This window comes from Urtica dioica, chromosome 9 (assembly GCF_054948205.1).
Source record: "Urtica dioica subsp. dioica isolate 48M chromosome 9, U.dioica_male_clone48M_v1_H2, whole genome shotgun sequence".
In the NCBI taxonomy this organism is placed as follows: Eukaryota; Viridiplantae; Streptophyta; class Magnoliopsida; order Rosales; family Urticaceae; genus Urtica; species Urtica dioica.
Genome location: NC_142764.1, coordinates 3,628,286 through 3,644,286, shown reverse-complemented (window position 1 = coordinate 3,644,286; position 16,001 = coordinate 3,628,286). Strand labels below are relative to the sequence as shown.

The 16,001-nt window shown below is 43.6% G+C and overlaps 1 long non-coding RNA gene across 1 annotated transcript; it reads right to left on the bottom strand.

Annotated features, from left to right (window-relative positions):
• Positions 1 to 15,047: 15,047 nt before the first annotated feature.
• Positions 15,048 to 15,656, bottom strand: LOC149384642 (uncharacterized). The gene is made up of 2 exons (XR_016301505.1): positions 15,204 to 15,656; positions 15,048 to 15,139 (listed from the first exon to the last, which is right to left on the bottom strand). It is a non-coding gene; the product is annotated as an uncharacterized LOC149384642 (long non-coding RNA).
• Between the last annotated feature and the right edge of the window lie 345 nt (positions 15,657 to 16,001).

Below are 16,001 nucleotides of genomic sequence, written 5' to 3'. Positions count from 1 at the left end.
TCGGGTTTTGAACCAGCAGGAGCTCCTTTGTCATCAACTTTAACAGGAACTTCCCACCCGTGTATCACAGCTTTCCATGTACGGCTATCAAGGGACTTCATGAAGGCGGTCATGCATGCCTTCCAATAACCATAGTTGGTTCCGTCGAGTACTGGAGGGCGATTGACAAAACCTCCCTCTCGGGAACTATCCATATTAGGTAATCATAAAAAAAATCCAGGAAACCACCAAAAAGATCAAGGTGCCTGCTCTGATACCAATTGAAATTCTGATTAGTCGCAAAGACAAGATGTCGCACACAATGTATTGACAATGTGTCCGACAACTTGCTTGAACACAGATTATGGATAAACAACAAACATTGCAGTAAGAAAAGTACACACGATATGGTTACCCAGTTCGGTGAAATACACCTACGTCTGGGGGCACGCTGCCAGTGGAAAGGATTTCACTATCTTGTAGTCAATAGTACACACAAGGTTTATATCTGATTACAATCAACAAATCAATAAAACCTAGAGACTATTACCACCAGTGATCACCTAGTCAGGGACTCCCCCTGAATTTGAGCTCCGTCTCAATTCCACCCTTCGAGCAACCTCCTGGCTCGGATGACCTTTAGTCTTCAGCAGTGCGTGAACCTTCAATCACGAGAACACAAAACCCAACTCTCACAGACACTCAATCTTTGTGGAATAGTGTTTGAGAGAATACACCGCTTATCACCAAAACACACAGCCTCCCAGTCCGCCGGTCTTGCACATCTAAGAGCTCTGAGTGTTTGATCAAAAGCGTCAAGGCTGCTAAGGGGGAGCGCATGGCTTTTATAGCAGCAGTACAATCCTGGAAGGTATCTCGGGTTTCCTTACCCGGCCTCAAGCAAATATCACATAGTAAAGACTCCAGCAAGGCGAATATTGTGCAATGAAGACAGCAGCGAGAGATATCTTGTAATGAAGACAACAGCGAGGCAATAACTCAGCAATAAGTCACCAGCGAAACAATCTGTCAAAACTGGAAACTTGCCTGAAAAAGAGTCTGCACACAGGAGGAAAGATGTCATACCAGAAGTGGAAACATAACGACCGACATCTTTCCACACAAATTGCACTAAAAAATAAAGCCAACAGATAACGTATCAACATAGTGTTTTTTATTGAAGGAACTGAAATGCAAAGTCATCGTCTCCTCCTCATCGTCTTCCTCCTCATCGGCCTCCTCCTCCTCATCGTGGTTATTATGTTGACTTTCATAGTGTCGATATACTTGGTAAGGATCTTGGGTTTCATCGTCATCCTCTTGTGGTATAGAGGCTTGTTGGGAATTTTGGACTTGGAATTGGATTTGACTAGGTGGTTGAACATAAGGGGGATTTGGGTTGAACTCGGTCTCATATTGGGTTGTGTTGAATGATGGAGGTTGGTAAGAAGATGAAGATAATGGAGTCGGGTCAAACTCGGTGTTTTCAAAATTAGGAATTTGGTTTAATCCTAACCAATTTTGAGGAAATTGGATGGTCGGGGAATCATGTGGTGGTGGAGGAATTGTGCGAGGTATGTTTTGGGGTAGAGGAGGTGGATGATGGGATCGGGACGAGTTAGATGATTTACGAGACATTGAAGTATATAATAAAATGATTACTATATGATAAAATTTATAACTATATAATAAATCTTGTGGTAAAATGTATTTGAAAACTTTTGAGAGAGGTTTAGAAGAACGAGAGAGTTTGAGAGTGATTTGTGGAAAAAGATGTGAGAAATAAGGGTGTATTTATAGAGAAAAAAATGAGTGGGTTAAAAAACATTTTTATTTAATTTTCTAGGGGTCCAACGGTAAAAAAACGGTAACTTTTGGGCTCCAACGGTCAAAAAATATGAGCCATTGAATCTCCAACGGTCAACAATACAATGACTCAAATTTAAAAAATAAAATAAAAAAATAAAAACATTTCAACCGTTGGAATAAAAGGGAAGAGAGGGAAGAGAACACTTTTTTTACTTCTCTTCTTTTCTCTTTATTGCAAGGAGAAGAGAATTCTCTTTCCTCATTTAACGAGAAGAGAAATTTCTCTTCCCTAAAAAGAAAGTGAAGGGAAGAGAATTCCCCATTAATTCTCTTCTCCTTGTCCACGTTTGTTTATAACACAAACAAATCAATAAAGAAACATTTTCGTGAGAAAAACACTTGTGTCTATTGGTATTCTTGTTTCTTTTAATAAATAAACAAATTTTAAAACTATTTTGGATATAAATTTAGGAAATAATATAGCTATTTGTTCACAAACAAACTAGAAAAAAATTAATATATATATATATATATATATAAACTATTTTTATTTTTTTAATTAATATTTGGAAATTTTATTTCGATTTTTTTTCATAATTGCTTAAATAGAATTCCTTTAAAGAAAAAAATATCATATGATTTAGTGTTAGGTAAAAAAAATCAACTAAGCATAACCGCATGCCTTATATATTAGAACTTATAAGTCAATTTATATGAAAATTGACAGATTTGCGTCAACTTAAAAAAAAAAGAAAATAAAATTGAAATAGAAAAAGAAAACCGTCAATGAAAGAGTATTTTTTTCAGATTAATATTAAAAAGAAATCAATTGCGGTGGAAAGGACAAAACAGTAAAAGCTAAAATGATTAAAAGCGTCAGCCCATTAGCGCTTACTTTCTTCTCACTACTACACATATTACATTTTAAGATACTCACAACATGACTCAACAGACATTCGAAGTCATTAAAAAAATGATCTCTATGTGAGTGACTTAAAAAGTCCATATATTTTAAGACGTTTAAAAAAACGAATCAAAATTCTTTAAAAACGACTTAAAAAATGGTCCACATAAGCAAAAAAAAAATGTTGACGTCGATACAGTTATAAAGATATATAAAAAAATGTCTCTTAATCTCTATTAAAATTGACTTATAAAACGTCTACGTAGGATAAAAAGTGTTGACGTGGATGCTTTTAAAGACATCTATTTTCGGTGACTTTAAATGGATAATGATGTGGACATGTATTTCTTAAAGACGTTTAATCTATTCTTATGTGGATTAATAGAGATTAATTGTTTTGTAATTGTTTCTCTAGTTTATATTGAGAAAATATTATACATCATTTTTTTTAAATGCAAATAAACAAGAGCTTGGGATATGTTTAATATCTGATAACGTAATGGCTAAAAGTACAAGTAGTAAGTACATAAAAGTTCAGAAATTAAACTATAACATAAAGTTTATATAGATCCTAATCCTTGCCATCGTCTTCTTCCTCTGTCCGTACTTCTGTAGATTCAAACTGCCAACATAATGCAAGCCTTTATAATACACTTGAGTCAAAATCACGAGTTACATTCACAATTGAGAAGGGAAGAGAGAGAGAGAGCCCATGTGGAACCGTCAAAGCTGTGGAGGCCGTCCATAGTGGCCGACTTTTCAACTCCAGCGGGCCGTTATTTTCACATCTTCATAACAATATTGAAATTTTATTTAATCAGAGATAAGATTTCGCACATAATGTATAATCAATACATACAACAATCTGTTCCGATGTAATAAATAGATAAATAAATAAAACAGTGCGTAAAAGTAAATGACACAAAGAATGGTAACACAGTTCGGTGCAGTGTCACCTACTCTACGGGGTAGTGTGTCTAGTGGAAAGAAAATTCACTAAACGAAATATAGTCAAAATACAATAACGGACTTATATGAACGATCTCCGCTTCAATGCCATTTTTCTATAACTATCCGTGAATTCCAAATCAGGTTCCCCTGAATATGAGATTCACTCAATTCCACTCTCAAACACTCTCCTAGTGTTTGGTATTATTCGATGTCAACGCACGTGAAAGCTTCAATCACGTAATCACAGAACTCACATAATTCTCTAACACTCAATATGTTTGGAATAGTATCTAGATAATCAAACAACACACAATACACTACTATTTTCTCAATCCATCGATCTTTCACGTCTAAAAACTCTAATAGTGTTAGTGAATGTGTCAAGCGGCTACTAAGGGTAGATACTTTTTTTTTATAGTATCCAATACTTCTGGAAGTCATCCTAGGGTTATCTTACTCATTTATGCGGATAAAATAATTGTAGAAGGTCTTCTGCGCATTATTCTGGAAATTCAAGAAACTTGCCAAAAACACAGTTCTGCCCATAAAGGCCAAGATGTCTCAACATATCCTGGAGCATGTTGCTAGACAAACTTGTAATAAAAAATAAGTCAACAACACACGTAATAACAAACTCTCCCTTTGCCTATTTTTTAGGCAAGCACTTCCAGAGCAGTACTCATCACACAAAGTCTTAGTAAAAAATAAATTGACATTCCAAACAAAGACTAGCAATTAACAAGTCAAAATAAATGACACATTAATTACCTCTCCGTCTGATTGACTCTAAAACAGACCAAAGGCAAAGATAAACCAAAACAAAGGGGAGGCAGAAGTCTGGTAAATGTACAAGAAAACTGAAGTAAGACATAACAGACGAAAAGTGGCTGCTCAACACATTCTAGCCACGAAACTGAGTCTTAAACATAACAGACCAAAAGCAAGATCAAGAAGAACACATCAACTATCAAAACAAAGTTAGTTTAATTTACCGAAAAATTAATTTGATTTAATATTTAGTTGATTTAATTTTACTCTTCTAATTAATTAAATTTATTACGAAGTTAATTTTAATTTTTTATCCAATTAATTTAATTTACTATCGGTCCGAGTCGTCACCATTATCGATTCCAAACAGCAAAAGTACAAATAGTAAATTGAATTTACTCTTCTGATAAATTAATTAACTAAAAAAACCATTTTTCAGAATTGTCTACTAGAATCATAACAAAAATTCTAGGCAACAATTCGAATTCATTATATAATGGGCTTGCAAACGAATATTACCAATAAAACTATGTAAATATACTATCACCGATTCTTAACAGCCATCGCCGATTCCAAATAGCAAAAATATGAACTGTAAATTGAATTTACTCTTTTAATAAATTAATCAATTGAAAAACTAAAAAAAAAAAAATTCAGAGTTAACTACGAGAATCATAATAAGAATTCTAGGCATAACAATTCGAATTTATTAAATAATGAGTTTGCAAACAAATTTTATCAATTAAACTATGTACATTAGAAGAATCGCTGATGGCATACACAGAGACGAGCCAGACGGCAAAGACTATGGATTTCATTTAAGAGTATCCGACGAGCCGGTCGTCAGAGGAATTGTGCAGAGACGTGACTTCATTGTATATATATATATATATATGTATATATATATAGAGAGAGAGAGTTTGGGTGCAAGTTTTCGAGGAGAGAGAAACGACCATGACCAAAGAAGAGAAAAATTAGGGTTTGGGGGTATTTTTTGGATATCTAGTGCAATCTTTGTTGCAATGTCCTCCCCACTTGCTATTTCTATTAGCGCCAAATTCTCTTCAACATAAATCACTTTATCAAACAATCCTTCAAGTCCCAAAGGGAACAAAAGGTTCTTTCAGGAGAAGAGGGCTTGAAAATTGTTTGTAAGGTGGTCTCCAATATCATTCCTCGAGTGAAGCTACCTCCCAGAGTCCTCCTTGATTGATTTTTCAATAGGTATCATAGCGGGCACATTGCTCATCTAGGGTGCGTTCCTTGGTATTTGATAGTTTTAGTTGAGATCGACGATTCTGTGGCCAGTTGGTTTTCTGATGATCGCAATACGGTCAAGCAACAATGGGTTGGCTTCGCTTTAAACTCAAGGGGGTATTATTGTCATTTGTTATTAGTACAATTATTGAAGATTTTTCATCTCTGTTCATTCACTCACTCACCGTTTTCATGATAAGCAACAGGTTTGGCTTCGCTTTAAACTCAAGGGGATATTATTGTTATTTGTTATGTCCACATTGAAGATTTCACATCTCTGTTCATTCATTGTTTTCGTGATATCTCTTAGTGATATTTTACCATTACGCGACATTAAACAATTTACCATATTAATACGACAATTAAGACAGTAAATAAAGAGACAGAAGAACTTGTAACCTAGTTCGGCCAATCACACATACTTCTATAAGGATGATACTCTCGGTAGAAAGAGTACTTCACTAACTGATAGAATAAGTACAATGGCGGACCACTTTGGATGATCACCTTTCACATTTCCTAGACTTCAAAACTACTCGTGTGAGTTCTAACTCAGGCTCTCCCTCTGTTTGAGTTCTCTTCACTTTTCACTCAACTCACTCACAAAATGATTGATCAACGCTTATAACAATGCGCGTCGTCGATTACTCTTATCCATTATAGTTGATAATTTTCAGGTGAGCGCGTCGTCGAACTAATTTTTTATTTATTTATTATTTTATTTTATTTTTATTTTTTATTTTTTTATTATTTAAAAAAAAAGCGCTAAAGTGAATATTTATTTGGAAGAAGAATAATTGACTGGTGCCACTGGTGTAAAATGGACAGAGATGCAAAATGTTCAATAATTGGACTAATTAATAGCAAATGACAGTAATACACTTTGAGTGGAAAGCGAAGCCAAAAATTGTTGCTTGACCGTATTGCGATCATCAGGATGTTATAATAATTTTGGGACTACTAATGTCATTAAATAAATGTGTTGGGTCATTATTAATTAAGTCAAAATTGATGTGGTCTAATTTAGAATAAGGTTTGTGACTTAAGGACATATTTGTCATGAATTTATTATGGGGCTACCATAAGTGCTAATCTAATTTGATGAGGGGCCAAATAAGAAATAATCAATAGTTATTAGTAACTGCCTGACAGTTATTAATAACAGGGTAGGTCTCTGATTACAGTACGTACGATCTGTAATCAATAGTTTTTTTTTTTTTTTTTGTATTTTCAATCCATGGATTCAGGTACGCTTCCGCTATTAAGATCTTTAGTTTTGGTTCTCTTGAATTGAATTAGGATTAAATTAGGGATTGAAAATCCTAACAATTGGTATCAGAGCAACCTGATTTAATTCTTGAGAATTATGTTTGAATTGTCGCTCTCGATATTAAATGGTCTTAGTGACTCTAGTTGTAATTATCGCTGACGATATATATGTGCACATGTGAATTTTTTTTTTTTATTATCGCACTCACTCTGGTTCTGATTATCTTTGATTCGGTTTTGAAATTCTAGTCACTTTTTGGTTATACGTGACAATTAAGATAGTGTATCTCAAAGACGCCGGCTCAGCCCGACGCAACACATAAGTTCGGTCGCTCAACAGCACGAACACTTTTACCCAGGCCTAAGTCCCCCACGGGGATACAGACTTAGGAAGCTCGGACCCCGACGGCCCTTCGTGCATACGAGTTCGGGTAAAACGTCGGCATTCCCGGTGTGCCATAAGATGCGTAAAGGCGCAGGTGAAAGATGTCTCCCGGGACGCATGTAAGTCGCGTAAAAGACGTCGGCCTAACCCGGCGCAACCGCGTTCGCTTGCTCCAGGGCACGAACCCAAAAGACGCCGGCCTAACCCGGCGCAACCGCGTTCGCTTGCTCCAGGGCACGAACCTAAAAGACGCCGGCCTAACCCGGCGCAACCGCGTTCGCTTGCTCCAGGGCTCGAACCCAAAAGACGCTGGCCTAACCTGGCGCAATCTACGTTCAGTCGCTCAAGGGCGCGAACGCCAAAAGACGCCGGCCTAACCCGGCGCAATCTACGTTCAGTCACTCCAGGGCGCGAACGCCAAAAGACGTCGGCACAGCCGGTGCACCATATATGCTCGGTCACTCAACAACACGAGCTCAAAAGACGTCGGCTCGGCCGGCGCATCACATACGTTCAGTCGCTCCAGGGCACGAACGCCAAAGGCGTCGGCTCAGCCCGGCGCAACGTATATGCTCGGTCGCTCAACAGCACGAGCTCCAAAGACGCCGGCCTAACCCGGCGCGATCTACGTTCGCTTGCTCCAGGACGCGAACTCAAAAGACGCCGGCCCAACCCGGCGCAACGTGCACGTCCAGTCGCCGATGGCACGGACGCAAAGCCCCCGGGAACTACCCGGTGCGACCTCTTCGATCGCCAAGTGGCACGAAGCGAAGTCACTGGGCCACAGCCACATTAGGCACACTGAATCGTCGGCCTAACCCGACAGGCCGATATCACTGTTCAACACGGGTCACCCAATCACCTAACTGGGCACAAACGCCCCCTCACCTCAATCGTTAAACGACGACACGTCGTAACGCTAAAATGAGCGGAGGACGAATCCTAGCTAGGGACGTAAAACCTGCCAAAACTATTGGTAAGGATACAAGCCCTTCGGGCCACATTAGCCCACAAAGAAGGCATATGCGAGTGAAACTGCTCGAAAATGAGATAAGCATTCAACATGAAAGCAACAAAGTATCTCATAAATAAAAAGAGCCACTGCTCTGAATCCAATGAACACGTGCTGAATAAAAAAGTGCGTGGGAAATAAATAAAATCTTGAAGAAAGCAAAGCGCCAAACATATGCGCTATAAAGAAGCCACACGGCTCACGCAGCACCCTCATCTAGTAGGGGAAACAAGGTGTCGAAAAAGTCAAAAGTGATCCTCCGGGCCTTGTTCTCGGTCGCGGTCGCATCCCGACATTCCACCGCTCCGGCACGACGGGCGTCCTCGGTCCCTATGTCGTAGTCATCCTGCAAGTCGGACGCTCTTCGCTCCGCTTCAGCAAGCTGGGATGTGAGACGAGCATTCTCCTCCGCCAGAGAGTCGCGCTCGCGCTCCGCCCGAACACGCGCCGCTTTGCTCGAAGTGAGTTGGCGGTGCGATGTCTCCAAAGCATCGGATCGGGCATCCAGCTGTCTCCGGAGGTCGGTAACCTCAGTGCGAAAAACTTCCGCTGATCGGGACACCACCTCGCAAGCTCGCCGTTCTTCGGTCAGCTCCCCCGCCATCTTGGCCACCGACATCTGGGCTCCGTCGCGCTGATCTCGTGCGATTTGGAGTTCCACCTTTGCCTCACGAAGCTGGTCTCGAAGTGTCTCGGCCTCCGCCCCCGGGTGTGAACCTCGCTCGACCTGAGCCAGCCTAGCCCTCGTCCGAGCAAGCTCCTCTTGGGCAGCCCTCAAGCACCGGATGAAGTCGTGCAAAATCATGTCGCTCCGCACGGCCCTCACGTACGCTTGCGACGACAGAAAGCAAGGGTCAAAACTAAACCTATGCTTACAACAGAACGAATAGAAATACTGACCCTCTGAGCGTCGGTAACCCCCGCCTGAAAGAAGGCGATGTCGCTCTTCGACATTACGCCATTCCACCAGGACAGTGGGGACTCCTCGAGATGGCGGAAGCAGTCGCCTCGAGCTTCTATCGCCTCCAGCTCCACCGCCGAGTTCACCCTCTTGGGTTCGGAGCACTCAACAGGAGGCGCCGATGTCGAAGCCCTCTTCAAAGAGGCGCGGGGTTCTGGTTCAACTGGACCAGCAGTCTCGACACGCTCTCCCCTTGCCTTGCGGTCAGCGACCCTAGAGCGAATCTCCACCATCAACTCAGGGTTCCGAGAAGCGGAGGCCAGTCTCCGAGCTCGCCTCTTTACAGCTGCACAAGGCAAAGCAGCAAAGGTCAGGTTCCTGTCAACAGAAAATTTATAAAACCATAAAATTACCTCGAGAAGCAGAAGCAACTAACTGAGCCTCGGGACTCGGAGGCCTGCTCGCCCGGCGCACCTCCTCGGTGCCCGGAGCAAAGGGCGGGAACCACCCGGTAAGCACCATCAGCTTGGGAGAACGGAACCGCTCGCCAGCCTTGCGGGCTTCCGACATCCCCGATATCTCTTTCACAAAAGGGAGCTCCACTGCCCCCTCATCCGCTAGGAAGTCGGCGAAACGACCAAAGCGAATGGGCGCCTCACCAAAGGCGTCCGATGAGACCCACACCCACGCCCGGCGGCTAGGCGGGTCACTATCCTCGACCAACCTCACGTTGCCCCGGGCGCAGGCCATGTGAAACCCCGGCTGTCCTGGCGCCGGGAAGACAGCAACCAGATTGCGAAAGTCATCCACGGTCATGGCACGCTGCGTCTAGCAATGCCACTCCATGAAGCATGTAGCCAACAGGCGATAGAACGTCGGGCTCATTTGACACGCATGGACCCCTAGTCGGGTCAGAATCTGCTGGACGATCATCGGGAACGAGAGGCGCAACCCGCAGACAAGGCTCCCGATCGTCACGGCCGCATACCCGTCCCTTGGACGAGAGGGCCTGTCCTCGGGGGCAGGTCTCAGCAGCCCCACCGAGGGAGGAATGTTATACGTCTCCCAGAGCGTGCTAAAGACTCGGGAAGTGAGCGTGCTCGCGGCATCAATCCCCCTGCAGTCTAAGCCGACGGGGGCAACAGAGTCGCCTACTCCGTACATGCGAGTCCTTTCCAGAGACTTGGCATAGGTGTAGCCCGAAGACTCCGCAGACTCGAAAGCCGACCAGGCCGTCTCCAGCACTTTTCCATTACGCTTCTCCTTTCCCCTCGCGGGAGGAGCCTCCAAGTCCTCTCCAGGGCCCTCTGAGCCCGACCCTAGGGGGTCGTCGGAGTAAATCTCATCCAAAAACGATTCGGACGGCACTATCGTAAGCTCAGCACCCGAGGCATCTAAGTTAGACGCCCAGGGAAGCCCAGCACTCACCATCGCTTCACCTCGCTGCTTGAGCGAGGGGACGTCAAAGGATGCATCGCGAGAAACCAGGTTAATCACCAGCCGCGACGAACGCGAGTCTTTGGACCCTTCATCCTGCCCTTCGGGGCCGCACCTGGTAGGTAGGCCGCTTCCGGGCCAAGCCAGCTCGGCTACCGCCGCGGCGTCAGTCTCCAACTCTGCGAGCCATTTGTCGGCCGCGCCAGAGTCTTCCTCGACAAAAATGGGAATCTCGTCGAGTTCCTTAAAGGCACCCTTGGCCGCCCCCCCAAAATCTTGGAGAGGGCAGGAAGAGTCAACCTTGAGATCATCAACATGGGAAAAAAGCTCACTCCCCATTAAAAAAGGGTAAAAAAGTCGGCTGCCCTAAGGGAAATTTCAAACTTAAAGGAATTTTCCAATTACCCAAAAGGTTGCCAGGTGTGAATAGAGCGGGAGGGAGCTCTCCTATTTATAGGAGAGGAAGGAGCAAACCCTGCTCCCTCTCCCCTCCCCTACGCGTGCGACACAAGGCCCGGCCCGCGTGCCGACCTCGCGCGCACGCCAGTCCGCCGGCATCAGGCCGCGCACGGGCCTTGCTGCCCAGTCGGCCCAGTCCGACCCCCAGGGTCTGGCAAAAAAAAAAGGTGTGTGTACATTCACACACGACCGAAGGTAAAATAACATCAACGCCATTTTTTTTCTAAAGTTCACGACTTGCGTCCCGCAAGCCGTAAACTTGGGGGGATAATGTTACCGGTCGTTTTTGGGATACCAAAAATTCAAAAGCAATTCAAGGTCGGCCAGGCTTCGCCGGCCGGAAAGCCCAATGGGCCCTGGCCCACTAGGCTTGAGTGCCCTGACGCACCAACGGCCCGATGGACATGCGCACGCGCCAGCCTGCGCGCGCCCACGAGCCGCACGCACACCTGCGCTCCCGGCCCAGTGGGCCTGAGCGCGCGCCCTAGCGCCCCTAGGCGTCCCGGCCCGCGCGCTCCTGTGCCCCGGCCGTCCCGACCCACGCGTGCCCCCGCACTTCTGGCCGTCCCGGCCGACGCGCGTTCCCGCGCCCCGGGCGTCCCGGCCCGCGCGTGCTCCCGCGCCCCGGGCGTCCCTGCCCGCGCGCGCCCAGCGCCCCGGCCGTCCCGGCCCGCGCACGCTCCAGCGCCCCGGCCGTCCCGGCCCGCGCACGCTCCAGCGCCCCCGGGTGTCCCAGCCCGCGCGCGCTCTTGCGCCCCCGGGCGTCCCGGCCCGCGCACGTTCCAGCACCCTGGCCGAGCACGCATACTGCCTCAGCCGGACGCTCCTGCGGCCCCGGCCGAGCGCTCCTGCTGCCTCGGCCGGGCGCTCCTGCTGCCCCGGCCGAGCGCTCCTGCTGCCTCAGCCGGGCGCTCCTGCTGCCCCAGTCGAGCGCCTCTGCTGCCCCGGCCGAGCGCCTCTGCTGCCTCGGCCGGAGGGTCATGTTGCCCCAGCCGAGCGCCTCTGCCGCCTATGAGTAGGAATGGGTAAGCATACAGTTATCCTAATATAACCGCTATCTTTCACAAGGACTCAACAAGATATTATAGATAAGGCTATCTTAAACATCAGCTGACTTATAAGTAAGTAAGTTAGTGTATGTACGACCACAAGTCTACAGAAACGGCTCAACCTGGGCTCTGATACCAAAAATTCTGTCACGACCCGCGAGCCTTAGCTCGCCCGCGAGCCGCGGCAGAGGACTTCCGTATCTTACTTGACATAAATAAAATTCATAAAAACTTTGGTGGAAGCGCTTCCGGAAAACATTTTCTAGAAAAACATTTAAAATATTTACATAAACGTCTCAAAAATATGGGCGAATTTTTCATTTTTCTTAAAACATACTATTTAAACTTTTACAACAACAGACTCGTCTTTTAAAAACAAAACAAACTCATTCGCCCTTGACTTAACCACAGGTCGGCAGCCGTACATACACACGCCTACTTACTTACCGGGTTTTGCTGATGCTCTGCTTAATCTTCTTTAGCTTTGCCTTTATCTACAATATCAAGATAATAACTGTGAGTCGAAAGACTCAGTAAGCGGATATCTATATAACTAATGCATCGTGCACATAACACATAAGCAATACATAACATGCAATTCATATCTTATCATAACTTGCGGAAGTATCGGCTTAGGTCCCGATAAATCCACCTTTCTTAAGAATCAACCGGCTTAGGTCCCGATAGATTCATCTTACTTAGGAATCACTCAGCTTAGGTCCCGAGAGATTCCTCTTACTTAAGAATTCACCAGCTTAGGTCCCGGTGATTCACATCATAACATACTTTCATCATAATCTATGGAATTACCAGCTTAGGTCCCGGTAACTCCTCTTACTTGAGAATATGCCAGCTTAGGTCCCGGCAATTCCCATCATACAATACATTTCCTGCTCGGGATCCCTTAATGATATCCGCACGACACATGTCTTATTGGCGCCAGACAGGAGGGTGCACAATCTCCTGCCTAATCCCCGTCTATGGGGTATATGTCGGAGGCGGTACCATTCCATGTTTTCTCTTTAATTAACCTAACATGAGAGACTGTTTAGTTCGGGTTCAATACCGATCTTACATATATTCTTTTCGCTTATTAATTCGTGACTTATAAGATCTCAGGATGTGACTCCCAAAGATCCTATCATAATATCCTCGCTTTTGAATACGAGTCTTAATAACAGTCTCTCATAACCCAGTTTACTAGGACTGGATCTCTTAGGGGGAACTAACTAAACACATAACAAAGGCTCGGGTTCCTAGTTATCTCTAGCCATTTTTGTTAGCCGGACTAATTCCGTTTTCCAATTCGTTAGTGGCTTAAAGCCTTTAATCTTGATAGTGACTTATCTTTTGGCTTATCTTAATCTTGCTTACTAGAAGCACATAAAAATAAATAATGCACGTATAATATATGTATATATAGAGATATATATAATATTTCTTGACATTGTAGGTGCCTAAAAATCCACTTACCTGGATAACGATTCTCACGAATCCTGAAATCTTCTCTTCCAAACAAAAGGGTTCTTCTTAACTTCACGTAACCCAGTCCACGTAAGCTTTCTGCTCGTTGCTAATCCTTATAGCAATCTGGACTTATCTATGGAAGAGAAAGATCGAACGTCGAGCGTACTTAGTATCTCATCCCTCGATACACTAACGTACATACTTCTACTGGAAAGAAAGCTCACAAGGAACGTATTCAAAACGTCCTCCTATTCACGCTACTCAGAGTGTCTCACACACGAGAAACAGAGAATACACGAAGACAAAACAGAGATACAGAAAAGAATCGACGCCTAAAAATAAGGCCTTGACATCGCTTTTCTAATCTAAGCTAAGGAACGTTCTACACTATTCGACCACCTATTCTTCTGACTGGGTAAAGCCCACTGCTTAGAATAGGTTCCCGAGGGTCGAAACTAAGAGAAAAGAACGTATATAGAAGTTATTACTAACAATCTATAGCATATGTAAGTTATATGAAAATAACTCAAAACGATACTTTTCAAATATGTTCTAGAAAATATCTTTGACTTGTCTCTTTTATTGACAAGTTATAACCATTTGAGAAATGAAATACATAACGTAAAAACCTTTCATTTAAAATAAACCAAGTCGTTTATTTTAAATGTCTAACCATATTGCAAATAATTTTGGGTTCGATTTAATAAAATGTTTATGAAATAACCGAACCCTCGGTTCGTAGTCGAACCTTTCTTTTATTTCTATTTTCTTACGTAAATAAAATATTTCTCGTTGATATTCTTTTTCAAAATTAAAAGAGTCGAGCTTATAGTCGAACTCGATTTTTAGTACATATCTTCAATAAGGATATTAAGTAGTTACTTAAATAATCAACGAGTTTATAACGATAACATAATAATTTATTTTTCTTTACTAATTATATTGAAACGAACTTTACCATAAACACAATAACATATTAATTAAAGATTCGTAACTAGCACGAGTCGAGACTCGGGACAAACCCCGACTCGCCTTAACTAAACGGAGACGTCTCAAGTCCCCGGGCCGAGGCCCGAACCTTCCAAGTCCGCGCCGCCTCGCCGTCTAGAGCTGCTGCCCCGAGCCCTGTTCAGCCCACTTAAAACCGAGCCTAACTCTCGACAACAACTCGCACAGAAACTTCACCAAAGCCAAACAATTTCACACGGCCAACAGTTCACACGGCCAATCCAAACTTACAATGACAACAACACCAGTCGGCACAAACAAGGCAAAACATCACCGAGAATCCACAGCAAAACATCAGAAACATCACAGCATAACAACAACGCATCATCGGTCATATAACAGAGAACGAGCAATAAAATATTGATCGGGACAAGCACATGAACGAGAAGCCATTTTTGAAACCGAGCTCAGCTCTAAATTTAAGAGAATCATCACCGAATCCACGAGAGGATAATCCAAACAAAAACCCCCAAATCTCCAAACCCTAGATATATAATTTCTTCTTAAATCCGAGCAGTAGAGGAAGAGAAGATCAAAATCGAGCTTACCTTCTCCGTCGCCGTCCCTCTCTCCTTCTTCTCCGACGAGTTTCTCTGCTCCGGCGTCCTCGGCTTGCTCGCGGCGGCGCTAGTTCCTTCTCGGCCGCGTGTGGGTGGCGCTCGGGCTCGGTGGCTGTCGGCCGAGCGTCCCCTTCGCGAGCTCACCCTCGTCTCGCTCTCTTCCTCTCTCTCACTCTCTCGGCTCTCTCTCTCTCTCTCTCCCGTGCTCTCTTCTTCTTCTTTCTCTTTTCTTTTCCTTTTTTTTTTCTCGCGTGGCTGGTGTGGTTTGGCCGATCAAGTGATATTCATCACTTAAATAAGATTTCACTTCTTCCTTTCACTCGGCAAAGTGATAAACATCACTTTAAAAAAAAATCTCATTTCTTTGATTGATGACGTGGATAGGCAATCCTTATCCTATTATTCACAAACCAATCTCTTTTCCTTGTTTTCTTTCAAATGGGTCCCTTAAAAATCATTACAACCAAGTCCTCTTCATATAATTATTTAATTAAATCCATAATCGAACGGATTATAATTATATGATTCGAACGGAGAATTTTCTCGTTCGTTCTCGATTAATTAAAATATATTTAAGGTTTTCTCGGAATTAATTCTCGTTCTTGAGAATTTATTTCTTAAATTAATTTCCGGAATATTTCCTCGGAATTAATTTATTAATCGAGATAAACTCGATAATTCCCTTATTTATTCCGAGATTTCTCCTTACCTTAATATATTTTAAAATTAATTCGATAAATCCATTGGTCCATAGTTCCCTCGAGAATTTAGTTGTAACAACGGAAA